This window comes from Lycium barbarum, chromosome 12, assembly GCF_019175385.1.
Source record: "Lycium barbarum isolate Lr01 chromosome 12, ASM1917538v2, whole genome shotgun sequence".
Lineage (NCBI taxonomy): Eukaryota > Viridiplantae > Streptophyta > Magnoliopsida > Solanales > Solanaceae > Lycium > Lycium barbarum.
The window spans coordinates 72,333,222-72,341,358 of record NC_083348.1 but is presented as its reverse complement, the minus strand read 5'-3'; positions in this window follow the sequence as shown (position 1 = coordinate 72,341,358).

Here is an 8,137-nt window from a genome sequence, read left to right as displayed (position 1 = left end):
CATCATCCGATGGAGGGTGGTTGAACAGCTAGGACTGCTCGGCCAGATCGCACCAGTGGCCCGGGTGCTAAGCGGGTTCAATATGGCGAGCGAAACCACAAAGGGGGAAATCTCATTGCCTGTAAATGTGGGTGGCACCATTCAGCAAACGATGTTCTATGTGATCGAGGGGGACATGAAATATAATGCATTATTGGACAGACCTTGGATACATAGCATGAGGGCGGTGCCCTCAACACTACATCAGCTATTGAAATTCCCCACGCCGGAAGGAGTAAAAACCGTCCGGGGCGAGCAGACCGCTGCAAGGGAAATGTTTGCAGTAGAAGAAGCGGCACCTCGGCCCGAGGGGCCGGAATGGAAAAGTGCAACCGGAGGAGAGATTCCCAAATAGCAATCAAAGTGCGTCGGGTTGAACCCGGTACATAAGGAGGAAGATTACGAGGTACCCAGATCGTTCGTCATGCCAGATGACTCGGATGCAACTCAGTCAACTGTGGAGGAATTGGAGCAGATCATCCTGTTCGAATATCTCCCGGACAGAAAGGTATACCTGGGCACGGGGCTCACCCCGGAGCTCAGGCGTCGATTAATTGAATTTCTTCGTGCTAACGCTGATTGCTTTGCATGGTCGCATATAGATATGACAGGTATATCACCAGAAATAGCAACTCACAAGTTCAGCCTGGATGGGAAGTTTACTCCGGTGAAACAGAAAAGGAGACCCATGGCGGAGGCTAAACACGCATTTGTGAAGGACGAGGTAACAAAACTTTTGAAGATAGGATCCATCCGAGAGGTAAAGTACCCGGACTGGCTGGCCAACGTCGTGGTAGTACCCAAAAAAGGTAACAAACTTCGAATGTGTGTCGACTTCAAAGATTTAAACAAGGCATGCCCGAAGGACTCATTTCCGTTGCCTCATATCGACAGAATGATCGATGCGACGGCCGGGCATGAGATGTTGAGTTTTCTCGACGCTTACTCCGGGTATAACCAGATCCGGATGTACCCGGAGGATCAAGAGAAAACATCCTTCATCACCCGGTACGGGACCTACTGTTATAACGTCATGCCTTTCGGACTAAAAAATGCCGGTGCAACTTACCAACGCCTAGTTAATGAAATGTTCGAAGAACAGATAGGGAAAACAATGGAGGTTTACGTTGACGATATGGTTGTTAAGTCCCTGGAAATAGAGGACCATTTAAAGCATTTGCAGGAAACCTTCAATGTGCTTCGCAAATACAACATGAAGCTTAACCCGGAGAAGTGTGCATTCGGTGTAAGATCTGGCAGATTCCTAGGTTTCATGGTGTCAAACCGAGGGATCGAAATCAACCCGGACAAGATCAAAGCCATCGAAGATATCGAGGTAGTGAACAGCATAAAGGGGGTTCAGAAACTCACCGGGAGAATCGCAGCACTAAGTCGCTTCATATCGAGATCCTCGGACAGGAGTCACCGGTTCTTCTCCTTGCTCAGAAAGAAGAATGATTTTATCTGGACACCGGAGTGCCAAGAAGCTCTGCAGGATCTAAAGAAGTACTTGTCTAACCCCCCTCTACTGCACACGCCGAAGGCAGGTGAGACACTATTTCTGTACCTAGCGGTCTCCAAAGTTGCGGTAAGCGGCGTTTTGGTCCGAGAAGAATCAGGTACGCAATTCCCTATCTATTACGTGAGTAGAACATTGGGGGATGCGGAGACCCGTTACCCCCATCTGGAAAAGTTGGCGTTGGCACTAGTAAGCGCCTCCAGAAAGCTTAAGCCTTACTTTCAAAGCCATCCCATATGTGTAGTAACTACTTATCCTTTGAAAAACGTCATGCATAAACCCGAGTTGTCGGGTAGGCTAACGAAGTGGGCTGTAGAGGTCAGCGGCTACGACCTCGAATACAGACCCCGAACGGCCATCAAATCCCAAATTTTAGCCGATTTCATAGCAGACTTCGCCCCAGCCATGGTCCCCGAGGTCGAAAAAGAGTTTCTGCTGACCTCGGGAAAGGACACGGGCATTTGGTCTCTGTATACGGACGGGGCTTCGAACCTTAGAGGTTCCGGGCTTGGTATTGTCCTTAGGGCCCCGGCCGGTGATGTCATTCGACATTCCATCAAAACTATCAAGCTAACTAACAATGAAGCTGAGTATGAGGCTATGATTGCAGGATTAGAATTGGCCCGGAGTATGGGGGCAGAAACTATCGAGGCAAAGTGCGACTCGCTTTTGGTCGCAAACCAGGTGAATGGCACGTTTGAAGTCAAGGATGAACGGATGCAGAGGTATCTCGAGAAAACCAGAGTGATACTTCACCGATTTAAAAAATGGACCCTGCAGCATATACCGAGAGAACAGAACTGTGAGGCCGATGCATTGGCAAATTTGGGATCTGCGGTCGAAGGGGTCGAAATCAACTCCGGAGAAACGGTGCTACTGACAAGAACGGCCATAGAAAGCGGACACGCTGAAATATACTCGACAGGTCTGACTTGGGATTGGCGCAACAAATACATTGACTACTTGCGTGATGATAAGCTTCCAAGCGACCCGAAGGAGTCGCGTTCGTTACGAACAAAGGCAGCCCGATTTTGCTTTGTGGATGGCCAATTATACCGACGCTCTTTCCACGGACCCTTGGCTAAATGTTTGGGCCCTGGGGAAACGGAGTATGTGATGAGGGAAGTACATGAAGGGACCTGTGGCAATCACTCTGGTGCGGAAGCTCTGGTCCGGAAGCTGATCAGGGCCGGGTATTACTGGAATCAGATGGATGAAGACACGAGAAACTTCGTCCGAAAATGTGACGGGTGTCAGAGGCATGCCCCGATGGTTCACCGGCCCGGGGAGTCGTTGCATTTAGTGGTCTCACCATGGCCGTTCATGAAATGGGGAATGGACATCGTGGGTCCGTTACCCCGGGCACCAGGTAAGGCACGCTTTATTTTATTTATGACTGACTACTTTTCTAAATGGGTCGAAGCGCAGGCCTTTGAAAAAATCAGAGAAAAGGAGGTTATCGACTTCGTTTGGGACCACATCGTCTGCCGTTTCGGCATTCCAGCCGAAATAACTTGTGATAACGGTCCTCAGTTCATGGGTAGTAAGGTCAACAGTTTCCTCGAGGGGTTGAAGATCTAGAAGATTGTGTCGACCCCATATCACCCGTGTGCAAACGGACAGGCGGAATCCACTAACAAGACAATAATCCAAAGTCTAAGGAAGCGGCTGGAAGCATCGAAGCACCGTTGGAGAGAAGTGTTGCCCGAGGTATTATGGGCTTACCGAACCATGGCCAAGTCCAGCACGGGCGAGACCCCTTTCTCGTTGGTATACGGGACCGAAGCCCTTATCCCCGTCGAGGTTGGCGAGCCGACTCTCCGTTTCAGGTATGCAACCGAGGAGTTAAACGGGGAGGCCATGGTCGTAAGGCTCGACCTGGCAGATGAGATGCGCGAAAGAACATTGGTCCGAATTGCGGCTCAAAAGCAGAGGATGGAAAGGTACTACAATCGGAGAGCCAACTTTCGGCATTTCCGGGTTGGGGACTTGGTACTTCGAAAAGTCACTTTGTATACAAAAAACCCAAACGAGGGAAAGCTAGGACCAAACTAGGAAGGGCCGTACAAGGTGACCGGTGTAACAGGCAAAGGATCGTACCAGCTGGAGTCCATGGATGGACAATGCCTACGCAACAACTGGAACATAGCCCATCTGAAAAGATATTACTGCTAAGGTATGATCCTCTCATATACCTTCTGTTAACCGTATTGTCTTTTTGCAGGAAATCGAACACGACACAAAAATAGAAACTTAGGACTGAAAGCACGTGTTGCACTCTTTTCCTTAAGTGCGGTTTTATCCCAAAATGGGTTTTCCGCCGAGGTTTTTAATGAGGCAGCGAGTACAACGTGCTACGCAATAAAGGCAAAGGGCCAGAACTCGGACACCCGAGGTTGCATCTCCCGAGTGAGGGCTTGGTAACACTCACCCGACCTCGAAGCTTGGACCAGTGTTAAGGGGCCACAGTACCCACATCGAGGCATGGCACGATAAAGAGAAACAAGGGAAGAAATTCAGCATTTGCCACGGCAAAAGCATAGGCCGGCCACCGGCCACCGCCTTCGATGTAAGGACCAAACGATCATAATGAATCGTGTCCCATTCAGCATTTGCCACGGCAAAAGCATAGGCCGGCCACCGGCCGCCGACTTCGATGTAAGGGCCAACGATCGCAATGAATCGTGTCCCATTTAGTGTTTGCTATGGCAAAGATACAAGGAATGAAAATTCTCCTATATGTACGAACACTTGTAATACAAAAGTTATTACAATAACCAATATTTTGGCAGTGCTCAAGTTGTACGCCCAAAACACTGGGCGAAGTGAGGTCATCTCAAATCGGCCTTAAAGATAAGTCTCACGGGCAGAATTAATCAACGACCACGGATCATCTTGTCCGAAATTCGGACCAATAGTTCAAGGCAGAATAAAAACAAGCAATCAAACGAAGACACAAGAGAAGTGTAACTTTCATATACGCAAAGGATACTTTTATAAAGAGTACATTTACATCAAAAATAAAAAAGATCCTATGCTACTCAGCCCGGCTAGAGTCAGAATAATCGGACTCGGTTCGTTCGGAGTCATCCGAGTCGGACCCAAGGGCACGGTTGGCCTCCTCCTCCATCTCCTTGGCCTGGGTAATCAGGGCCGGAAGATCGGATAATCCGCGATCGGCCTCTTCAAGGGTGAGCCGCCGAGACTTCCACTTCTCATACTCGGCAACAATGGCAGTATGGGCCTCGGCCGTCTCCACGCCTTTCCAGGCTTCTTCCAAGTGGGCCTCAACCTTAGCCAACTTAGCCTCTAGCTCGGCTCGGCCTGCCACAGCGATAGTCCTCATGTGGACAGCAGCTTCTAGCTCGGCCTTAAGAACGTCGTTGGCACTCACCGCCTCCTCCAGCTCGGCTTTTAAGCCCTCACTCATCCGAGACCGCTCCTCGGCCTTCTCTTCGAAAACTTTCATGCGTTCTTCGTACAGGGCGGTATCAGATTCCAGTTGCCGATTCCTCTCGGCCAAGATAGTCGCATCGGCTTTCACCAAGTCAAGTTCCCCTCGGAGTTGAGAGACAGTGGTCTCCAACTCGTCCAGCCTTGACGAAAACTGAGCTTTGTCTCGGCTGAGGCAAATCTTATCAGCCTCGAGGCTTCGGTTATAATCAGTCATGGCGGCCAACTCATTTTTTAAACGACAACTTTCGTCCTTAGCCGCATCGAGTTCGGGACGAAGGTTGGCGAGAACGGCGGCCTGGCTCAACTCTTCCTCTTTTTCTCGGAGGAGGTGCTTGTATTTCTCCGTTTCTCGGCCCTGGGCGTCTAGTTGGCCTCGGAGATCATCCATCTCGTGTTGGGCACGGATGAAGGCTTCGTTCACCAGTACTACACTCTGCAAGGAAAGCAAACATAAGGAATCAAAACCAAAATGAGCGCAAAATCTGATTGATATGCAAAGATGGCTGTAAGTTCTACCCGGTTGCCCGCGTGCATGCCTTCGTTCATGAGGCATTGCCAAGTGACCCCGGTCATTTTGCGCTTATCCGAGTCGGAAACAAGAGGACGCAAATAACTTGCCACTCCTACCGGACGTGATAGAAAGCCACAATCCTCGGGGACGGTGACTACGGCCGATCTGGTCCTTCTCGGCTCAACGCTCGGGGCTGGGAAGATGGTCACCAGGTTATCCCTAGAGCCAGATTCTGACTGTCGGTTGGCCGACCTCGTGACCCGAGGAATTGGAAGATGGCCAAAACCCGCAGCTTCACCGGTAGCCGGAGGAGTGGCTGAAAACATATCTTCGAAGTCTGCAACCCTCGGGGCAGGGGTAGACGAACTCGGTATAGACTCAATATTCCTGGCGAGGGTCGGGGGCTCGGAAGTAGAAACCGGTTCATGGCCGGGCGATGGACGAGCCTGAGTGGGGGCTTCGGTCTCCGGAACTGGAACGGTCCCTTGATCGGTTGCAGCAACAGCTGTTTCCCCGGCTCCTTTTCTCCTTTGCAGGGGAGTATCTTCCGAAGAAGTTTCACCTGAAATGTCGACGAAGTCAACCGACCGAAGAGGGGCCGGGGAAAGGATTTCTTTCGCGCTTGAAAGAAGAGCGGGAATTAAGATACCTTCATTCATAGAAGGCAAGGGCGGTTCGGAGTCAGTCTCCTCGGGTACTGGGGCCGCTAACGGTGCCGGGTCTACCCTCCGAACAATGATGTCGGACTCCACCTCCTCCCTCGGTGGCCGGGCAACACTCCTTGCTTTCTTTCGTTTGGACGGTTGGCCCTTTTCGGGGGGTCGTTTCCTTTTGGCGGCTTCGGCGAGAACGCGAGCGGAACCCGCCATGTCGAACGCGGAAGCCGGTGCAGGGGAAGCGGCCCCCGACTCCGATATAGATGCCACCGAACCCTTCGGCAAGCCTGAATGACAAAAGCATAGGCAGGTTAAGAAAATTGACGGCCTCGAATGGCTAAAGAGGCAACGAGATCAAAGGAAAGCCAAATATTACCATGATTTTGAGCGATCCATCGACCGCGTGATAAGTGGGCCCAAGTCCGGTCCTCATAGGGAAGCTGGTTGAGGAGCGCCGTGACCCACTCACTCAGATCTCGAATAACCGGGGGAACAAATCCATTTGCTGTAAAGTAACGAAAGGGTGGTGAGAAAACAATACCGTAAGCAACTGAACATATGATGACGATTACTCAAAGGATCGAACTTACGTTTGTCGTTCCATTTCTCCGGAAAAGGTTGATAGGAGGCCGGGATTATGTCCTCGGATTTTACCCGGACGTAGCGTTCCAACCACCCCCTGTCCCGGTCTTCGTCCATCTTCGAGAAGAACGGGTTCCGGCTGTGCTTGGCTAATCTTATGACACCACCCCGGAATATCCTCGGGGAATACAAACGTATTAGGTGGCCCAATGAGAATTCCTTCTCAGCCCTGATGGCCAGCAACCGGAGGCAGGCAACGACCCTCCAAACAATTGGGCCGATCTGAGCCAAAGTTACGCCATAAGTCCGGCACATATCCAGTATGACCGGATCAACCGGGGGGTCGAGCTTAAGGGTGAAGGGGTAAGTGTACACGTACAAAAACCCCTCCCGGTGGTCGGTTATGGATTCATCTGGCCCGGGTGCGAAAACCCTTACCGGGCGTGTGTCCCACCCGCAGTCTGTCCGAACTGTGTCGAGCCTGTCCTCAGTTATAGAGGAAGGATATCGCCTCACGTCGTATCCCTGGTCTGAAACGACGGAGGGTTTTTCTACCTCCAGGTCTTTGTTGAAGTTAAATTTTGCCGGTATAATATCCGAGGCCGCAGTTTCGGGATTACCCTTTTGTTTGACCGGGGATACGGCCTCGGCCCTCGGGGACGAGATTGAAGGAACGTCTGTAGAAGTGGTTTCAAACATGATTGAAAGAAAAGGAGAAAAGTAGGGAATGGCGTAAAGGAAACGAAGGAAGTGACGATTTGAAGAAGCAAAGAAGCAATTGACGAGAGTAGTGACAAAGCTAATTCCCTTTCCTTTCTTTTTTTTTGTATTGGTAAGAGAAGGTTTGGCAACGAATTTGTGAACGGAAAGGATGGTTTTTGACGCACAGAAGGAAGAAGAAAAGGGAGAGCAAACCAGAAAAGTGAAAAATGAGGAAAGGAGGGGCTTTATATAGGCGTAAGGGAGGAACGGTTATCGAGGGCGGCCAATCGAGGATCGCCACGTGTTGCGACATTAATGCGAGACGACGTGTAAAAGGCGGTTGACAGGAACGAACAAACCAGAATTGGACACGTGGGCAACAAAAAGGAAGACGAAACGCAGCCGTTCCCGCCAAAATAAAGTGATAAGAATTGGCCGTCCGGGTGGCCGGATGTACGATTCATTCACTTCCCATCACTCCGATAGATCGTTGGTCCGGGAAGCGTGGGGCTATCTGTATACGGTGAAAACCGGATGAGGGCCAATCCGGGGTAGCCGTGGCTCGGAGGAGGAAAAGGAGGGAAAGTTCGTGTATAGGCATCTGGTTTCCGGATAAGCATTCGGATCAAAGCCGAGCGGAAGCATCATCGGTCCCGGTTTTTAAGCTACCGA